General features: G+C 35.3%; 1 pseudogene; it reads right to left on the reverse strand.

Annotated features, from left to right (window-relative positions):
- Nucleotides 1-6,173: 6,173 nt before the first annotated feature.
- On the reverse strand, nt 6,174-6,719 carry LOC147067182 (uncharacterized; annotated as a pseudogene).
- Between the last annotated feature and the right edge of the window lie 16,627 nt (nt 6,720-23,346).

A 23,346-nucleotide genomic window follows, 5' to 3' on the forward strand; every position in this document is an offset into this window, starting at 1 on the left:
ACTAATAATATTTCCACTTAAATATGTAAGTACTACATTACAATCAGTTCAACGATTCCCTTAAAACCACTAATGTTTGCCTAGCTTTTTTAATATCTATAAAACAAAACCATCAAATATCTCAGTTGTAAGTGTAAATAAATAATGTATACAGTATTTTAATATAAAAAAGAATATTTAAGTACAATCAGAACATATTTAATAAAAAATTATGAAACTCAAGTGTAAGTCTCTTAAAGATACTAACATTCGCATTGGTGATTATTTGTCGTGAAGCAAATATACGGATGCTTCGTTAGATTGTACTAACATCATTAAAATATTATGGGTATTTTTCACAGAATGAGAATGACAAATAATTATCTGAAGTGTAAATAAATCCCGGAGACATTTCTATATTTCAACACGCAATAGAGGTTTATCACATAAACAAAAATTTCGCAGGGTGCATTCAAACCTGAACCTAAAAACATCATTAAACATTCGCAATCAGCTGCTTCCAGAAGGTTGACTTTTTCAAAATTGAAGTAGTAGATATATCAATGTAACACAAACACCCTTTTCATGGATCTAAATAGACAATCTAATATGGAAAATATTAACAGTAAAAGTTCTCTTGTATATTTTTGAAGATGTTCCTGTACAATAAATAATATATTATACGGTAATCGAGTGAAAGGAAAATGAACGGTCTCCGAGCTACATGTGTTAATACGATAACATTCGAGATTTTGCATTAGACCGCCCACCTGCCGTCTGGCTGCATACTATGCAATTGTTTTACAAAGGTGAGCGCGTTTTCAGCCCGGGAAATTGTTGGAAAATCTGTCATTTTCTTTAAAACAAAGTGCCGTGAGCTAACTTCAAATGAAATTATATTTTAAAAGTCACTTCAGTTGGTTAATGTATCCTAACGATAGGACAGACATTTTCTTATGTTTTTCATTAAAAACGCTTTTCCTTCGTTATCAACAACCATCTTATAAAGTTTTTCATTTTATTAATTATGTATTATTATTATTAATTAGTACGTAGATACTATATTAGATTTTGTAATTTGGCGCCTAACTTCAAATTATTTCTAGATAAAATTTGGTTTTAGTTACTGCCCTCCCTGCATGGTTGAAAGTTTTTTTTTATATATTATAAATAACTGTATTGTCTCTGCAAGGCATTATTATTGTTTCTAGAGATGGAAGGGAAAACAAATAGTTTACATAATTGGTTACACGTTTTCATAATTAGCTCGAAGGCTTTCACGCGTTTCAAATACATAAACTTCAATATTTATTTATTTTTATTTTTCAATATTGAAATCTATTAAAACGGTAAACAAAGTAATTGTTTAATTTTGAATATGAATTAGGCAACATTAGCAAACATTCCTAGTGTCTTGTACTGAATATCCTGATAACCAGTCTATATGCCAAAACATCTGCAATCTTCACTGACTATAAACTTTGGAAAAAAATATTTCTTAAGATTAAAATTTAATTAACAATTTATTAACTATGCACAATAGAACGATGCATCATGTCTCGTAAGTTGAACTAGGCTTTATACAATTCAACAGCTTTTCATTTTCCTCGGCGGCCATCTTGCAATAGCTTTATTTTCAATCGCATCGCGCGCGGAAAAGGTTGTCGACATTCCTTTTCGGGCAAATTAAAATGTCGTTTCCGAAGCTATTTTAAATGCCAAAACATAATCCATAAATATCTATTCAATCCCCAATCTTTTTTGCTAATTGACTACATAATGTGTTTATTAGATACTCGGTTGTCTATTACTAGATACAATTTTGTTGCAATTACAATTAATACCTACATAATAATAATAATGGATTCATCGATAAGTAATACACTTGATTATCACAATAAGTAATCCATTTAACGATTTATTATTGAATCAGTGTTAAAGTATATTTGGTAGATTACAGTGATTACGTAGGTTGTGGTTTAATAATATCAGTTTCTTATATTCACTTAGTAATAATTATTTAGGATTAAAAGAACTTTTATTTTAAACTTATATTACATAATTATTTATTAATAATATGGATTGATACAAGAAATCAGTGAAATATAAAATTAAAATAATCCCATACGGATAAAAAATAACTTCAGTATCTTAGTTTTAAAGATATTACTGTGGATTGCGATAAAAAAATTTGGGTAGGTATGTAACTATTAAGCTATAATATCAATACATACAATCATTTTGAACACCGAATCAATCAATAGGCATTTTTTCAATGAAATGTGTTGGTATACTCATACTGTATACTACCTAATAACTTTAAAAGTGAAAATAAAAAAATACTTACACACTCATTGTAAACATATTATAAAAATTTGAAAAACCCTCGTAAATTAATCGAAATTATTTATCATTTTTGAAAAACGATAGATATAGTTATCCTATTATTACAATGCTAGTAAGTTATTGTAGAGACACAGAAACCTAAATAAACTAACTGCGAATAAAAAAACAAGTAAGATTATCTATGATGAGAAAAAATAAATGATAACCATATTTTAAAAGATTTTTATAGTTTTAAAGCAGTTTATTGAAATATTATTCAGTTGTCGCATATTATGTATTTCTTTGTATGAAATAAATTCCATATTTTGAATTGGTCGATTGTTCAAAAATATACATAAATCACGTATAGATAGGTACCGTATTTAGGTGTTATGTATAAGGTTCTAGTAGTTAATTAATCAACCGTTTGCCATTGCTAGTCAGCAAAGTTTCGTTCATTCAATATATTATTTTACCTGCGAACAATTTAATGTACATTAAGTAGGTACATAATAATATGGTAAGGGATATATTTGTTTTGTTTTTCAATAAATGAAGATAGATAATATTCTCTATACTGTGCCCAGTTTCCTTACGTGTTCCTCTTTAATTAGACAATACGTTATGACTAGATTAAAATAACAATTTGTTTAAATTACATAATTAGGTACTCACCTAATATATTACCATTGGTTTATAAAATTTAAAACAATAGAGAATAGTTTACATACGGTCACAATACCAAAAAGCGAATGAATTATGAAAAATAGAATTATAAGTTAAACATATTTATATTTTCGATGCTTCTTTTTAATTAAAAAAATACGTTAAAACTATGAATTGTTCAAAAATCTTCGAAATCATAGAAAACTTCAATTATAAAAATATCTACAACGTACGTTGTAACTACTAATAAAAATCTGATTTTCAATTAACGCATATTTTCTATCTGTTTTTAAATACCTACGTATTGATTATTTCAAATGAAAATGTAAAAAATTGCAGTTTTGCAGGTTTATAATAAATGTTTCTGAGGATTTTAAAAGTTTCTATATTGTCAACTTTCTATGTTGTAGTACTTTGTGTGGTTAGTCCTTTATATTTAAAATCTTTGTTGCGCGATTTTTTTATTGTGTACCTATGTATCAAACTCTGACTCGGCTGAAAATAATGAATACCTTTATGGTGTTTTTTTTTAAAATAATATATAGCTACAATAACAATCAAATCTAATCAATAGTTTTCCTTTTACATTATAGAAAAGTTACTTAAAGATTGACTCAAGTAAATCTACAAATAATGTCCGTCGGAACCTTAAAAATCTGGAAAAGTACTGGTAAATGTGCAAAATAATATGCTGCATTAATGAAAACATTATTAAAATATATTAAGTGAAAAAAAACAAAAACTTTTATGCGATTATAATGATGCATAAAACCACGTGTACTATAAACTGAACGCCTGAATTTTAAAGAAAGTGTGAAAATGTGCAGCGGACCCTAATATTGTGAATTATAAGAATTTAAAATTAATCGACCATGAATTTGGCTCCCCAAGACAATCGCAGCTTTTGTCCTGCCTCACTATGTCGATTATTAAGAGGAATTGCTGCGGCCGGAGGGGCCCAGCAGACGGGGGCCCAGCCCGGACCGGTCGCTCCACCCTCCACCGCCGCTATCGCAGGACAATCCTTCACGATAGCTGCCATCCTTGGCCTGAAGGCAAGGGATACTTTCAGTGGTAAGTAACACGAGTTTAAGTTTATTGATTATGAAAAAATGACAATAGCATTGATTAATCAAATCGTAAAATGTCTCATATTTTCGAGACAAATATATGCAAATGAAGATCTAATCCACGCTCATTTAAAAGCTTTACAAAATTAGATAGGCACCGCACCTATAATGTTTCGTATTGCACAATAATTATTGCGTTAAATCTGAATTAAAAGAGCGATTGAAACCGAATTATATGTACCTACATATTATGGAAACAAAGGCAATTCTTAAAAAAGGTGTTATTATGTATATGAATTGACGACAAACGAATTCAATGTTAATTACTACCTCAATATAAACAAGCCAAATATGCCCGTCATAATATATGCTTTGGCTTGGAAGCGGGGTTAAATTCGCCATAATATTAATTGTCAAAATTATGTACGCCAGAGCTTATTGAACAAAGTTGTATAATTTAACACATAGATAGACAAAATTGACCGATAGATTTACAAAACATATGATATTGGTCACTCCCTTACGCGAATTACCGATTACTTTTCCGTGCCATTAAACATTAATTTAGAATATATTTCCTTGTAAAAACCAGCGATAGAATCATTGTATAAATTAGTGTTAGGTTCAAACTTTGCGAAAGTCCCCAAGCTATGTTGAATAGAACAAAACCGACTTTACCCAAAAATTAAAGTCATTGTTATATAGTAATATAATCATGAAAACCAGCAATAAGCGAAGAAATTTTAATGATAATGATTAGAGTGAAAACAAAATACTCCAGTAGGCATTTGTAGCAATATATTGTGCTATATACATACCTACTACTATGTATTTACTATTCTTTATATCAAGTGATAATCTAACTGGCACAATGGTAATGAAACGAAGTCAGTTTGAATGCGCCTTTGGACGAAATTGAATAATAAAATTCCATTTATTTTCTCCCACAGTCTACTAACTATTCGGTACCTAGTCTTTTTAAAATGATTTTAGAATTATTCTTGATGGAAAGACATGGTGTCAGTTGAATAAAACACAATATGTACTAGGTATATATATTATACAATTCAATTATGATCAGGACCGGTTTTATTCTCTTTGATTAGACAACTGGTACAAAATATACGATCTTAGAAATTTTAAAGAAAAAAACAGACATGGTCACAATATTAGCTTGAAATAAAAAAAAGGTCCCGGCGGAGTTATAGATAATCAAAGTAGCTCTTCGCGATAAAAAGAAAAACGTTGTACTTACATCACCTACGTAAGTTTTATGAACTACCCTTTGAAACTGAATTTTCCATTTTAATTTTTTGTATGTGGTAGTACCTCACGTTATATAATAATTAACCATAAAAACGTTTCAATATGTTTTCCTAATTTTAAACACACTGTTAGATATTATGAAATATGTGTGTAATAGAGTTAAGTATATTATATATAATGGCAAATAGAAACTTTATATTATAATTTGTGTAGGTTGGCAGGTACATATATTTATATCTACTTTCCAAAATCACGAAAAATTACGAAACGCTTGAAAATGGTGGAACATTGTTAGTCATTATTTCATTTTTAACCGGATTTTTTTTAGATTTCACTTTTATTAGAAACCTATTTTACTATAACCATTTTTGTACCAAATTTGAGTAACGAACCATCCAATGTAACTAAATCAGTACCCACTTACATAACAATATTTAATATAAAGAATTAACACACATTAACTTGAACGTCATGCATGATTCATAAATTCAATATTACATAATATATGAATACTAACATTTAATATCTTCAGAAATACGTATGAAATATTATTAAATATCTAAATTAATATAAATGTACCTGTATTGCCGACGGACACAGCATTTTTTTCTGGAAAAACGGAGGTTGAAAGTTACGGATGTGTACTTACTATTAATTATTTTCTCTTGATGGAACGATGTGTAATCAGAACTAACAAATACTTTAAAATGTTTAGTTATAAATGTTATCTATATTTATTCCACATTGTATAATAATATAAATCCAAAACTGCTTTTGTTCTGACGGACAATCTCAATTGGTAATAAAACTTTACAGAACAACACACATAGTTGATTAAGTCCTTACATATAAATAAGTACACATATATCATGTTATCATCATAATCATTTGCTGTTGTAATTCTTTTCTTATTTCTAAAATGTACCGTGGATGTCCTCCTTCATATAATATTGAGTGTCTTTCAGCGCTCTCTTTTGTTTAAATATGTTAATCTTGAGACCGAGAGTAGTGAAAGTTACTATTATTGGTCGAGGTCTTTCACCTTTTCTTCCAATTCTCTTTACCTCTTGAATGTCTTTATGGTCTAATCTAATAGAAAAGCTCTCTCCTATCCACTTGGCGATGTTATTTTCCAGTTCTCCGTACGACGATTCTCTTTCCTCGATGCCAAAGAACATTATATTTCTTTGTCTTATCTGTTTGTCCAGAAAGTACAATCGTTTCTCTTGATTTTTGACCATTTCTTCCAATTTTTCATATTTCTGTTCCCATACAAAAAAAAATTTCGTCTAAAATTTTATTTATATTCTGAGTTACTTGATCCGTTACATTCTGCCCACTTTGGCGAATCGCTATTCTTTGTTCGTCAAGTTCTTTTTGTATGTTACGAAGTGCATTCATAATATCTTCCATTTTTATTATTAAATAATTAAAATTAAAAATATTAAAAAATTGAATTTTGTAATTGCGCCCTCCTAAATGTTGTTATTCACTACAGTATTTTAGCTTTTATATGATTGGTAGTTAATCTTGGTCCAAGTCTCCAATGTCTGTTTTGGTTCACTTAATCTTATTTACTTTTTGCGTATTTACACGAACTGAATACTCTGTTTTATACAATAAAAACTTAAATTTGTGAGGTGTGTGAGTCGATGTGAATCGTGCACCGTGGCAGCAGCCTCCCTCCCATGTTTTATGCGTAATCGAGTGTGAGACCTTTCTCTGTGAAGTTGCTAACCCCTGTTGTTTGACTGCTACTGCTCATTAAGTATTAAATTATCGACACTTAATGAGCCAACATTTTATTGCACTATCACTTAATTGCAATTTAACACTGATTACTTAATTACACTAGCTCGTAAGTAGTTTTGCTTGGTATTTGTACTGTGATATATATTTTAGCTTTAAAGTTATTCAGTTGTCATTAGTTTTTAACAGTTATATTGGCACTATTGATTGGTAATGATAATGGTTCACTAACGAGGCGCGGTACAACACGATGTACGTCCTATTCGCTCAGCGTTCCGCACTCGACGAGAAATAAGAACATAATTACAACAGCAAATGATCCTAGAGAAAGAGAAAGGCAATACAGTCAGAATAAAATATGATAAACTGATCATAGTAAAACCTTACAATAAAAGAAAACTCCCTACATCATCTGAAAATACCCCCTACCAAAGAACGATAGAAACATCCAAGCCACCAAAAAGAACAAAACGCTCCAACCACAGACATCGTTTCGAAGATCAAGTAGCTTATCAGAAGGAGCCCCAAAACCGGGAATGCTAAACTTCTTAATCAACAAAAATACCAACACTATAAGAAACAACCAAGCAAGAATACATAGCAATCAACCCACCCCTCCCACGAAGATCTCATACATGAACATACTATAACAAAAAACAAAAACCATCTCCCAATACGGCCGGTCACCGAGGAAGATCACGACCAAAACCCTCCAAAGAAAAATACAACGACGCTAACAAATCTTACATCTATCTCACTAACCAAGCTCTACATACTAACCTACAAAACAAGATCACTGTCATCGTACGAACGCTTTATAGAATTGAGAGAGGCAATAAAAGATTAAAAAAACGTCATAATCGGAATATCTGAAGTGACACGCCAAGGAACAAAGATAGAGGAATATGACAATCATATTCTATGTCACATAGGACTTACACCTGGAAAGTATGGCGTCGGATTCTCAATACATAAAAACTCAAGAGAACAACATAGAAAACCTCATAGGTATAAGAGATAGAGTAGCACTACTGAATTTAAAAATACAAGGAAACGAATTATCTCTCATACAAGTATACGCACCCACAGAAATAGCGAAAGAAGAAGAAAATGATACTTTTTATACAAATGTAAACAAAGCTATTAACCAAGCACACAAAACTTTCATAATAATGGACGACCTAAATGCAAAAATAGGCCAACCCAGACAAAACGAATACTTAGCTACGAAATCAAACGGTTATGGAGAAAGAAACCAGAGAGACCAGAGATTAAGACTTTGGAGGAGGCCTTCACCCGAAGAGGGGTTCTAACAAACCAAACAAACCAATTACATACCATTTTTCAATTTATAAACATTATCTAATAGTATTATATACAAAAAAATCTTAATATATACATATTATGTATTATACAAAAAATATATAAAAAATAATAATAATACTTAATATTATATAAACTATAAAATAAGTAGATAATACAACCATAGATAGATATATATACATAATAGATATATTCATAGGTTATATAAATATTCATTAGATATAGTCATTTAACTGTCATTGACTTTTGTTTGTAAGAAATAAAAAGGCTTTTTATCAAGCCCTCCGCATGAGCCGATTTTAGTGAGTAATGTTTTACCAAGTGCATAGCCAACACGCCAGTGTTACCATAATATAATTTATAAAAACATCGCTTGTAAAATTATAACATTGGAATAAATATTCGATATCTGGCAACACTACGACACGCACACTGTCACACATATTTTCGAATAACCCACGAAAAGGTCGCGGAGGAAGCGTGAAGGGGGCGATGCAAATGCGTGAAAAAGTTCGGCATGTTTTGAAGGACAAACACATGGAATAGCTCTATCTATATTTTTCTATAATCTAAGCTTTTTATATTATATTATTTATATCATCATAATCATCAGCCGGGGGCGATCCACTGCTGAGTGAAGGCCTCCCCTAACTCTCTCCATTCTTCTCGGTCCCTAGTTATTTGCTGCCACGTGCATCCACCGAACTTTATGAGTTCGACTATCAAGCGGGTTTTAGGGAGACCCTGTAAGCGTTTAGTGCCCCTTGTGTACCACTGTATGACGGCATATCATCTAACATGTATATGAACCTCAAACATACAAAACCTAACAGAAACTAAACAATCATATCAAAAAATCCACTGTAAGCAAGGCTCATAGACATATTAAGTTACTCAATTAAAAGGTCATTAATTTTAATGGAAAACGCATAATAAATAAATGCATTTCTTTTATTTTGTTAACTGTCAATTCATGGTGGAACTGCATTGTATTGTTGTTTTAATTTAATAAAACGCATTTTTTTGTAGTACTTATTCCACTTTTAATCAATAAATTAGGACCGGTTTCGTCCGCCTCAGAGGGACATTTTCAACTTTAATACTTTGGACGCGGAAGACGCACACGGTGCGTAATGACCAGGCGGCCGATCGATGTAATTAACGTGCATTTTAAAGGGGGCAATTAAAATCTCATTATCTATTCAGCAGCGAAAGCGTTAAAAGTGGAATGAGTACTACAAAAAAAATCCATTTTATTAAATTAAAACAACAAATAAATTCATACATAGAAAACAAAAGTATGTACCTAATAGTTATTAATTGGTGACTTAAACCATAATTAAACATAAATTGGTATACCTACCTGCAGATTACATAATTAACATACAACGTGAATAGCCAGATAATTGTTAAAAACTTTAAGCAGGGGTTACAAAAAGGGGGTGAATCAAAACTATACATATCATTGACCAGGGTTGAGTCTGGTATTTGCAATGGTCAATATCGACATTATCATGTTTCAGAGCAGCCCTATGTTCTAACTAGTGATATCAAGCCACCCGACGACATGGCGTAATTGTTACGTCAGCCAATATACGCTCGAGGCAAGCCGCCCAACACACACTGCTCACCATAGATATTATTACGCTGAAACACCTATTTGTGTATGGGGACAATGAATAACGCCAGCATTTGACTAGCGCTATTTTCTCGAATGCTATTATCACTCCGGTAGTACGTCACAATGATGTCATATGACGTCATGTCGACCGGGTGATTACAACTCGTAAGTTCTAACATAAGGCCCCTGATAAAGGATTTCTAACTTCTTATCGACCCAATTCGTGATCCCCGTACAATAATATAGAAATGGCGGATGATATTTATTTGAATCCAGCCAATAGGCTCAAGCGCTACCGCTAAGGGGTAGGATGGCTAACTAGGTGTTCATCCTGAAAGGAAATGTTGAAATACCTCAAAAGTCTTCGAGGAGAAACGGTGATTTTATCGAACATTTTTTAATTTGTTTTTCTGTTGCAGAGTGTGGTTCAGGGATGCCAAACCAGGATCAGCGAACAAAGCCTCGACCTGCAATTCAAAGTCAACCCCCGCCTATCACAAATGCACACCATAGCTCAAAATCAAAAAGGGTAATATATATTTAGAAACATAATGTTTAGATACGATAGTAACACATACACACATCTACTCTGATTATTATTATTACTGCTGACCTTTCAATTACCACATTTAAATAACATGTTAATTACACCTAATGGCCAACTGCTCCAAACGCGCCAGTCGCGGTGTTAGCACTAAATGAGGGATCGAAATTTAATTTGAATAGCGGAAGACATCGGAATTAGATGATACCTAATTGCGGCAAGGTAGATCACCTTCCTGGATACTTACTAAATTATTAAATTACTGTTTAGTTGTCTGTTATCGTTATATTATACAGGAGCGGAAGTAACAAAAATGCTCCCATTACATAATACAAAACTTACGAGTACCTACCTCAGATGGGTACCCATGGTATGTACACTTACTACCAATCTATAAATAGGTGCTAAGTTCGACTGTGTCTGGTTACCATTAATAGAATTTAATACCTAAAAAAAGTATTTTTTTTTTAAATGTACGGCCCTCTAAAATTGAAAAAAATCAAGATCCTCGATTTTATTTGTTGGTATAAAAATCATATACAAGGGCGGACGTGCTCAGCGTGGGTCAAAATGGAGCTTTCATTCTATTTTCAAAGCATAATCCTGGACATTTCTTAAACGTTGTACATAATCTATTTATGTAATTTTGAAGCCTTATTATCCTTTATATTTATTTTAAACATTTGATGACTGCACAGAGTATTTTTATTACATAAAATAGTATTCTTTTAAACCTCTCGCTCTAATGTTTTAGAATATAGTCATATTTCAGTACATAAATATGTGCAGTGGTGTTGAGATTTTTTACTTTTATTAATTTTTAAACGCATTTATAAAACCATCAGTATTATTTATGTCGACATTATTATAGTGAAATATTTACGATAACAAATTATATTGATAATCTCTGTGATCCCAAATTTGACAAGAATTAGGCATTTTATTATTCAAAAAATGGCAAGATTAACACATTTGAAGATAATTCTAAAGATACTAATTATAAGCTATGTCTTTGACCATTCAACTGTGATAAACATCCTACGAATAATGATTGCTTTATAATAATTATTGACCTAAGAATAAGGTAGTGTTTTTTTGAAATACGCCATTTCCAGTGGTTAAGCTACAACATAAATTGACAAACTATTATTAAAGTAAGGAGTAAGATCGTGATAACGCGCGTGTTTGAACAATGTCCAGGATCATGCTTTGAAAATAGAATAAAAGCTCCATTTTGACCTACGCTGAGCATGTCCCCCCCTTAAGGAAATATAGTGGATTTTCAACATTGCATATAATTAACCAGACGAAATACGAAACAATTGATAAAATATAATCGGCAGCGTAATATTTAGTATTAAAAAATGAAGACATTTTTTAAAGATAATAAACACTTAGGCTACATACAGCTGATTTTTTACGATAAAATATTATTATTTATCATAATAGTAAGAAGGTTCGCTACGCCCGGGGGGGCTGCCCCGCTCGCACACCCCTTGTTACCCCACTAGTTATATATTTGAATATACAAAAACCGATAGCCAACATTATTAACGTAATTTGATAAGCATTTCATGCAAGAACTATTAGTTAAATTCGTCGTAATTAAGTAGCATTCCCGTAGCCACACTTGCACGAATACGGCGGTTACAGGTTCAGGTCCCGTCGGGTATCGTATTTTTTTTCTATAAAAGATTTTTTTCTAGTATGTATATGCATGATATGTTTTCAAATTATGTATGTTCAAAATATTATTTTAGCGTAAATCAACAAAAGCTACCTACATATAAAAAAAAACTTGTCACTCTCTTCTATGAAAGATGCTTGGTTAGTATGAAAGCAGAGATTGCATAGAAAGTTTTATGATAATATTGATTTGTACTTCAATGATCTATGTTCATAAGAACCATTGTGATACAATCTCATTAAGTCTAAAATAATTTCGTAAAGGCGTGAAAACACCCTAGTGAACAGTAGTCTATTAAGAAGCTTTAATCGTTATTTTAAATCAACCAGGTACGGACAATCTTCACTCCGGAGCAACTGGAGAGACTAGAAGCAGAATTTGAGAGACAGCAGTACATGGTAGGGCCAGAAAGATTATATCTGGCCCATGCATTACAGCTTACTGAAGCACAGGCAAGTATTTTTCCATATCAAATGATTAGTGCACTATGTACTGATAGGTATTGTATGTTCAGTTTCACCTAAATTGGGTTATTACTATGCATTATATATTTTATGCTATAAAAATATTATACCTATTTGAGAAGATATTATCCATGTCCAGCGCTCGAAATGGAAAATTTTACGAACCGGAGCGCTTGACAAAAATATTATAGTTATTTAATTTTATAGGTATTTTATAATATAAAAGCTGTGCTATTTTTTTTATATGGCCTATCTAGCTCAAATGGTCGAATAAATTTTTCCACGAGAAGGAGCGATAGTTTTGGAGATTTTATGAACCGGAACGGCGCTCCGGTGCGTTCCGCTCCATTTCGAGCCCTGTCCATGTCCGATCTGAATAGGCCTCCACAGAGTGGTGGTTTATAACAGATTTTTGTTTTCACGAGAAATGTATGTTAGATACTTGCTCAACCTATTAGGCCATACACTGACTCCAAACACAAATTAAAAAACATATTGTGTGTTTTCAAGCCTGGGACCCACGCATTGTAAACCGACGCTTAAGCCGGTCGGCTATCGTCGGTAATAAACTATTTGTTTATTAAATAGTATAATATATTTATTAAGCTATGCTATTAAATATGGTGGCAGAGATCGGTTCTAATGAAAATTTATTATCTATTATTATCTTTTTAAAGATAATCTATTTATTAGCTATCAAAAATAAATAAAACCCTTTTATAATGGAATTGTAAAGCAGGAAGGATCTATGTAAGTTTCCATAATGGCTAAAAAAACAATCTATAGGTAGGTACATACACCTACCTAAATAATGAAATCATAAACTGACACCTTTTATTGAAGACCGAAATAGAAAATTTCCGATAGGTTTGGAATCCGCTTGCAAAAATGTTGCGTGTGCGATAAACCACCATTATAAATGTTGTAATTATCCGGCCAATGTTGTGATGCCAGGATTTTTTACAAATTATGAAAAATACTTCTTCTTCTTTGCCCATATCCGCCCCTTAACTGGAGCATATGGACACCACGCGGCGCCTCCAAGAATCCCTGTCGCTCGCCAGTCTTCTTGCTTCGTTCCAGGTCAAACCAGCATCCCGTAGCTCCGCCGTATACACTCTGTAGATTGTATTTAGCGGCCTTCCAGGACGCCGGAATCCGGTCGGCTTGAAGAACAGGCAAGCCAGGTTAAAGTTCTCTTCTGGCATCCGCAGCACGTGGCCGAGCCAGGTCCAACGTCGCCTCTTCACTTTCAGCGTGATGAGAGGCTGCTTGGTACGTTCTCTTATCTCCTCGTTGCTCCTAAAGTCATACCACCGCACACCCAGTATTCGTCGCAAACATCTGTTTTCGAAGCTCAGTATACGGTTGCTCTGAGCCTTCGTAAGGTGCCATGATTCGCTACCGTAAAGCAGCACCGTCAGAATGCAAGCGTCGAATAGGCGGCATTTGGTTTTGACCGAGTACAATCGTGAGTCCCAGACATTTCGCATCGAGTTGAATGTTGCTCCAGCCATTCCCATTCGGATAGCGAGCTCTTTCTGCAAAATGCCATCTCCCGTGATGTGTACCCCCAGGTACTTGAAGCTGTCGACGCTCTCGATGCTCTGTCCATCGCTAATCAGAGGGAAATCTGGATCAGGACAGGTGCTATTGCACAAGACGTTGGTTTTCTTCGCGTTGATTTTCAAACCAACGCGAGAGGAGTTGTTATGCAACCTGTCGATTGTCTCTTGAATGCCCTCGATTGAGTTGTCGAATAGGACAGCATCATCGGCGTATTCCAGGTCGCATAGCTTCACCGTGGGGGTAACAGGTATGCCTCGGTCGGGTGGTATTGACTTCCGTAGTATGAAGTCAAAGAGAATGATAAAGAGAAACGGTGCAAGGACACAACCCTGTCTGACTCCGGTCGTGACCCCGAACCATTCCGTGACAGTGTCTCCAATTCTGACACAGCATTCGCTATTCTCGTGCAGGCTTTTGATTATGGCAATGATCTTGGGAGGGATCCCGTATGCTCCCAGTATCATCCAGAGGGAGGGGCGGTGCGGACTGTCGAAAGCCTTCTCATAATCCACAAAACAGCAGGCCATCGGACTGTTCAACTCATGGCTCTGCTGGAGAAGACATCGAAGGTTGTGGATTTGGTCTGCACACGCTCGACCAGGTAGAAACCCGGCTTGGTTTTTCCTGAGGACGTGCATTATTGGGTCCCTTATTCTCATCAAAATGATGTTTGCCAAAATCTTTCCCGGAACACTGAGTAGCGTAATGCCTCGGTAATTGTCGCAGCTTAGAGGGTCACCTTTTTTAAGAAGTGTGATGATTTCACCGTTCACCCAGTCCCTTGGGCAGCGCTCTTCTTCCCACACCTTTGTCATCAGATGAAACATAGGGTGCAGGATTGCGCTCAAGCTGTACTTGAGGAATTCAGGATGAATCCCGTCTCCCCCCGGTGCCTTTCCGTTCTTGAGCCTTTTCACAGCCGATTTTATCTCGGTGTGCGTGGGCGGGCAATCGGAAATGTCGGTCGCTCGGGGAATGTCCAAAAGTAAAGCTTCCGCAGATATGTCAAAGGGATCCAAGGGGGGTGGGCGGTTCAGCACTCCGCAGAAATGATTCTTCCAAATCTTCTTGACGCATTCTGCGTCAGACTCTATTGCTCCACTGGGACCACGAATGGCTCCGGGAGTCGGTGGTCGCCTGCCGCAGACTTCACGGGTGATTCGGAAGAGTTTCCTGGTGTCATTTCTGCTTGCTGCCTCCTCTGCCGCTTCAATTTGCCGGTTCATAAAATTGCGCTTGTCCAACCGCACGGATCGTTTGACTACCCTGTCTTGGGTCTGGTAGTCAGTCCGGCGGTCCTCGGTTCGGTCGGGGTCTCTCTCCTCGTCTCTCAGGGCTTTCAGCCTGGCTCGTTCACCAATTTCAACCCACGTTTCGTCAGACATCCACTTTGGCTGCTCACTCCTTCTGGTACCAAGGACGGTACGAGCCGACGACACAATCGCACTCTTTATGAGGCTCCAGTCCGCCTCAATGAGGTCGGATTCAGATTTGTGCCGCTCGTAGATACGATCTACACTATCTCGTACAGCAGTTTCGAAGTCGGTCCGAATTCTTCGGCGTCGGAGCTTCTCAACGTCAATTCGTTCGCACTTTGGAGGCCTCGCCTGGCGACTGAGTTTTACTCGGATGTTTCCAATAAGTAACTCATGATCGCTATGGATATCGGCGCCTCTGTAAGTACGCACGTCGAGAAGTTCCTTTCGGTGCTTCAAGCTGTATAAGAAGTGGTCAATCTGCGTCCTCGTGCGTCCATCAGGAGACGTCCACGTATATTTGTGAATGTCTTTGTGGGGAAAAACAGTGCCTCCGATTGCAAGCTCGTTCAGAGTGGCGAATTCTACGAGCCGCTCACCATTATCGTTGGGGTCACCGAGGCCGTGTCGTCCCATCACCGTGGGGCCAAGCACCGGGTCTGCTCCTACTCTCGCATTATAATCCCCCATTACAATCACGCGGTCTCTTCGGGGGATGGCGGAGACTGCCGCGTGGAGAGAATCGTAAAAAGCATCCTTTGTCTGCGCGTCGGCATCCTCAGTGGGGGCGTAGCACTGAAAGACGGTCAAGGAGCTACCAGGCGTCTTGAAGGAGGCACGTATCAGTCTCTCCGAGATTGGTTCCCATTTCACGAGGCAACGGGCCGCTCTCTTTGACATCAACACTGCCACTCCCTGGCGATGGTATTGCTCCTGACCTGAGTAGACAATAGAGTAACCCTCAATCAACTTTCTCCCGGCTCCTTTCCAGCGCACTTCGCTCAGCCCTAGGATGTCCACACCATAGGTGTGCATGATGCGTGTGGCGTGCAGGTCCTTTCCGGGGGTACGCGCCCGGGTAATGCGCATACTCGAGTTGTTAGAGAGGATTACTCTACCTGTTTCATTGTCCATTTCCATGCAAGGTCGTCGTTTTACAGAGCCGGTTGTCGTCCGAGGCTGCTGTGTAGGTGTTTTGTTAATCTGTTTCGTTTAAGGAGGCAAGGTGATTAGCCCAGCGCTCCCGAGGCCTGAGCCACGAGGGCCCTGAAGGTCGGCTCGACCAGGTTTTTCTGTCGGGGATTTCCTTCCCTTAGCCAGAAGGCCAGTTTTATGGCGCCGGTCACTCGCCCTTCGCCCCCTGCTGTTAGCTACAGCGTACGCTGCATTGCCCGGAGGTCGCCACGGGGAGGCCAGCAGATGGGACTTGCTGGCAGTTTGGCATTTCCCAACTTTTGCTATGAACACATCTACTGGCGTCAATGTGTCCACTTGGGGCCGACCAGCCGTTGACCACCGAATACAGTTGTATGTTAAACAGCTAAACATATTTTTTAGAAGTCTCCTTTTAGGCCAACCATTTTCAAATAAATTATTTTATACTGTCTTAAAAATAGTTGTTTGGTCGATCTATACAAAATGCGGCGATGACATCTCGATTTGACGAAAATGTCTTCCTACAGAGTCAATTTAAAAACAAATAGTTATGAATAGGGAGAAGACGCGCAGGATCAAGTCCTGGAAATATTATGGTGGATGATAAACCAATTCAAATTTTAAATTGACGCGCTTGTACGAGTATCATTACAACTTGCAACGGTCGATTTGTGGGACGGCACATTGCCCTAGTATGTACCTACCTAACTTTTCAGGCTTTCCGACAAAACGGTCTTTGCCGAAGCACTTTGCTTTCACCAATACTTATTTGTTTTGGCTGCTGTTTGGCTCGCAGCGCTCGGAATGGAGCGGAACGCCCCGGAGCGCCGTTCCTGTTCGTGGGATTTCCGAGGATGGCGTTCCTGTTCGTTAAAAATTCGAAAATGGCGTACCGGTTCGTAAAATATCCGACGGACAGCGAGTCGTCTAGTAAAATCCTCAAGCGTCATACTTAATATTATTACGTTCCGGGTCAGATTTAAAATTGACGAAAATTAATTTTTATTAAAAAATAATTTTACTGGTTTACAACCACTGAATTTTCTATGACCCGTACATATTACGTACTCAAGAATGTCCGAAATTGTTTTAAACGGTGGGTAAACAACAAAATATTATTTTTTCAAGACAATATGAAACTGGGCTTCAAAAAAGATTGTTTTAAAACACGAGCATATGTACTGGAGAGAATTGTATAATTTCTCTCAATTGTTTCCATTTATAGTCACAGAAAAAACATTGCATTTTTAAAAAGAATTTGGTACGCACCGAAATATTAAGAGCGTGCGTGTTAAAAAAACAAATGCATGTCATAAATTTTGTGTTCACCTTCTACGTATTCTTCCGGGCGACCGGGCGAAATGCATTGTCTAATGCCAGCGCTCCATTGGCGAGCCAAAAGTCCGAGGACAATAAATCGTCCGATTTGTCTATGTTCTGCTACTGACCAACGAACGAATAAAAAACTCGAGCTGTCAAAAGTAAAAAATTGCGAGTATCGTAATGTCTTTCGATAATTCTATAATTTTGTGTTATTTATATGTAGACTTGCATATAATAATATAGCAGTGAAAACAACACAAGTTTTACGTTTTCTTTTATGAATTTCATAAATACAAATAAAAAAATAATTGATAAATCTCTCATTTTCTAATGTGTAAATTAACAAATTAATCAATGAAAATGTTTAAAACAATTACAGATTTTTTTCGGTCTGAACGATCGCGTATTAATGTCAAATCGAATTTGCATAGTGATCGACGGACGAAGTCTGGCAACTCGGAGAGTAAAATATCAAACATGTTTGAAATTCAACGAGCTTGGTCTGCGGATTAAAAAGTCCGCAGATCCGGGGTGCTCCACGCGAAAAAAAGTCCGAAGACTGTAAATCGTCTGACTTGCGTGCCAATGGAGCGCCGGCATAAAGACACTAAAGCTGTAAAGTGTAAACTAAATAAATATTGCATACATGAAAAAACCTAACTAGGTAGTTAGACCTTCGCAGATGAGTTCGCTAAATTATTTTATTACCGACAAAATGTGTGCCCTGACAAAAGCCTTTGTAGTAAATAGTAAAAAGTTTTCCCTAAATAACCTACATGTTTTTAAGGGGTTGAAATATTTCAAATTAAATATGTAATTGTTAATAAAGTTTTGTTTTTCCCTTTGGCGAGTTCATACCACTTTTAATAATTCACCAATTAATAAATTTCCAGACAAAAACATTAATTTTATTTTATAATTTAAATTATTCATTGCGGTTATAGGTAATACCCATATTTAAGTGTTGTGTCGTGTGATTATCTATTAAATTATATACCATATTATTATGTCATGTTATACCTTTTTTGTATGTATTTTGTATAGGTACTTGCATACCTACTTCAATTTAACTAAAAGTAGGTCATTTTATTTGATTGTTTATAAGTTTATAATAATTATTTTTATGCTGACGTCGCTACATTCTGGTAAGTTTTGTGTTTCAATTTAAAATGTTAACTGTTTTATATATATCGCTGTGCTAGTTCAATACAGTAACAAGTAGAAAAACAGTACTTCTGAGATATCGCATTTTTAAAGTTTGGTGTAGTGATATAAATCACTTGAAAGAAATTTAATGAGACAAGAGCCTAAAATGAGTTTATTGAGGTAAGTATCTTGTTTTAGTTTGTAACATGGACATTAATGATTTATTAATTAAACTTAGGAAATCAATGATTTTTGTGTTACTGTTTTGACTTGTTATTGCATTGAATTGAAACTTCAATAATATTTTACCTTTTTAAATAATAACTCAAATAGATAGTTTTATTTTTATTATTAATCAACGTAAGGATACAATAAAAATGATGTGAAGCATATAAAAAATAAGTAAATTGTTGAATAGAAAATGAAATATCGTAAAAAATAAAAAAAATAGTTCAATCCACTCTTCTTTTTTTACTCTGAATCATGTTCTTCACCCCGAGATTGACTTGATAAAGCTTCCAGATTATTGTAAAATCCGTGATATGGGGTTGGAATTAAATTGTGCCTGCATAACGATAGAAGGTCACATTTTTTTGCCAATGTAATTTTAGGATAGCTATCATAGGCTTTGGGCAAAATTTCCAGTGAGCAACTATCAGGGCGTGTCTGATGTCCTCTGCGCGATCTTTTACCCAAATTTACGTCAATATTACTTCAAAATTTTCTATAGAATACGAAGTTTTGTAGAGCACCTGATCAGGGGTTGACTTGTCAAACTTGATAATTTTAACTTCATTCCATGATACTTTCTCGTTTCTTTGGTTTTTTTGGAGATTATTGCCCATTGACACAGTTGCTGCTTTCCAATCAATAACGTCAGATGTGCCCATTTCACGGACATTGTATGGTTGCCCAGTTTTTTTGGCCATTTTTGCCAAAGTTACAAATTGGCTCGGATGATAGAGAGGACCACTCTTCAAGGCGAGTTTTTTTGCCGCCTCAATCCTCGAGTGCATACAATCACCCTCGTTTTGCGTATGCCCTACAATTAGGTATTTGTGAACAATGGTCTCAATATCTAGAGATTTTATGGCTTTCAAATACATGGTTATTAAAAATTGTTTTTTATTCTGTCCGACGCAGTTGTCGGAGTAAAACACAACAGACTTTCCTCCAGTGCATTCCTCCTTTAAATAATTCCACACACACGTTGCAATTTCATTAGCCCCTCTCTTGGCTAGACCCTCATGCCAGATTGTACAATAACCATTGGCAGACCCTATATCAAACATTGTAAAGTTAAACACATTCAGTTTCCTTTTATAATAAAATGAAGATACTTCGCCACAAGGAAGTGGAATGACCGCCTGTAGATCATAACACACAACTTTTAAAGTCTTAGTGTTATTTTTAGCCGCAACAGAGTCTTCTTGTTTCTCTTCTCTGGCAAGTTCTTTCTGCTGCAAGTGAATGTCGTATTTTCTCTTCAAAACTTGCTGTTCGGTTTCATAACTATTCTTCCATTGTACACATAATACACAGCGGTCCTTTTTAGGTTGGAAGAAACCGATATTAAACTGGGTGTTGAATATGTGGGAATATTGTTCTTTTTTTACAAATCGCTGACCTGAAGAATTACATTTTTCAATGTATAATCGGTACATTGTGGCAATGTTAAGGTCACCTTGGATGAAGTCTCTATTATTATCAAATCTGCAGTAATGTGAGGGCACTCGGGGAAAAGAGTTTATGTGTTCAATTACACTATCTTTCAGTGATGAAGGCAATGAATTTCTATTTAAAAGGTGCTTTCCTCGTTTGTCAATAGAAACACTACCGTGATCATCTGTTTTATTTTTTACTGTAGTTAAGTAAGTGGAACTAATATTAAGTGTGTCCATGAAAAAATTTTTGCAGACTCTGTATTGCTGATCCTCGTTTTGAAACTGAAATGCGTAATTTAGTGAACGGTTACTGTTTTCTTTCTGATATCTATACTTTGGCTCAATCACGTTAATAGCCTTTGAAACAAAATCGCGTTGACGAGTGATATCACACATTTCATAAAACATTTTAAATATTGATTCCTTTATAGTTGAATTTATATTCTCGTGGCATTTAAAATTACAGCGTTCAGTGCATCCAGGCTTAATTGATTTCGCAGGAACAATTCTACCAGATTTGGTTATATACTCTTCACCAGAATTAACCTTCCTTTTTTTAATATTTTTTTTCCATGTATCTGGCTTTGGAATAACTTTTCTAGGACGCTTTGCAGCAGGAGCGTCTTCAAGTACCTCAATGTTAATTTCCGACTGACTCTCAGTTGGAGAAGTTTCAGTGGATCCTTCAATTGGTATGTTATTAAGTTCAACAACCTCTTCCGATGATGACTGTTGAGAAATAATGATATCCGATAATACAGAATATCCTGTGTCGTAACCAAACTCACTTGTACTTGTGATTGCCTCATTGTTTAAAAAAGCATAATCAACCTCCATCTCTGCCATATTATATTGTGCCTCCGTGTTCATGTTAGCATCCATATCCAGTATAAGTAAATCTTCTATCACCTCAGCATCAGATTCCAGAATCACCATCGGGTCACTTGAAGTATTTTCTCGATCACATACAACATTGTTTTGCTCTTCACCTACTGTCACTGTAATATTCTCCCGTTGAATTGATTTGTCGATATTTACATTATCGCCAGTTGATGTTGTTTCACCCTAAAAGTGGAAATAGACAAAATAATATTATGAGAATGGATGCACTGATAATATTTGTTTGTTTTGTCATCATATTTATTGCCAAAACCATAATTTTTATAAAGCCTAAACGTAGAGTGACAAAATATAATTTTCAAATTGAAATATTGAGGTTATGATACTAAATATTGAGCATGTTTTACTTACAATTGATTCAGCTGTACAGGCCAACAACATCATTTTCCCTCTGCTTTTAGGTAAGCTTCTTATTAATTTATCCATAATTATCGCTATCGCAAGAAACTTTTGTCTTAAAACTATTTAAAACACGTCAAACTCACTAACAACACTACCACGCTAACTGTCAATCTTGAATGAATTGTTACTTGTTACTATATTCAGGGCGGGCAACGCATTTTAGTTGTAGTTTCCTGAGTGTAATACAATAACAAATCTAAAAGTTATTGTATTGAACTAGTGGCTACGTCTTCACTGAAGTAAATACTGTAATATTTTGATATGTTATTGTATTGTATTGAGAATCCTAACAAATTATCACAGTGTTATACAAAAACGTTGAGGATATCTCAATAATAATATTTAATTTCGTTATGTTACAGGGTTACACTGCTAAAAGTCGATACTTGGAATCCAAATCAATAATAAGTCAAAAAACTCATTTTTTTTAGTTGTTACAGTATTGAACTAGCACAGCGATATGTAAGTTACATTTTAAAGAAAATGGGTTCTCTTAAAAATTTGATTAAAAATCCCAGCAGGCAATAACATTACACAAGAAACTAATATATCTGCAGAAAAAAAAAATTAGATGATCGAAAAGTTCCAACCGAAACTATTGAAAAATATTCCCAAGAGACAAGCGGCCAATTCACTAGAAACCCAGTTATTAAAAATTGGAAGAGTTTTATCAGTGCGGTGGGTGGTTTCAAGTATGCTTACAGTAAATGCCGTTATTAATAATTATTCGGCACTATACGATCATTTTAATAAAGCATCCGAAGATAATACTAGGGATGAATCAGAACGATGCAAATATAGTGGCCTTGGAAAAATGTTAACAGGTGTGGAATTTGTTCGAAATTTAAATACAATGTCAGATGCACTAGATGAATTAGGTTTCTTATCGAATTATCTTCAAAGGCGTAATATTACACTAGTTGATGCTGATAAAGCGATTAAAACCACCATTCGTGTCCTTGATTCGATGGCAAATGATCCCGGTCTAAAATTATTAGACGCTCTTAGAGCCATAGATGAAAAGATATACAAAGGACTAATTATTCAGGAAGGTAAGTGAAATACCCGGGGTTCCAGCGGCTAACTCAGGTGTCCATCGAACCCCGGATTCACAAAAAAAAGAAAGATGAGATATAAACGATTGGAGTGTAAATAAAACACGGTCTTTCGTGCTCGTAACGTGGTCTTCTTATATTTTACATTTTCTTTAAACGTTTACATATTTTTTTTTTAACAA

The sequence above is a fragment of the Rhyacophila brunnea genome, unplaced genomic scaffold (genome assembly GCF_057557595.1).
Source record: "Rhyacophila brunnea isolate RB1 unplaced genomic scaffold, BYU_Rbru_1.0 scaffold_4, whole genome shotgun sequence".
Taxonomy (NCBI): domain Eukaryota; kingdom Metazoa; phylum Arthropoda; class Insecta; order Trichoptera; family Rhyacophilidae; genus Rhyacophila; species Rhyacophila brunnea.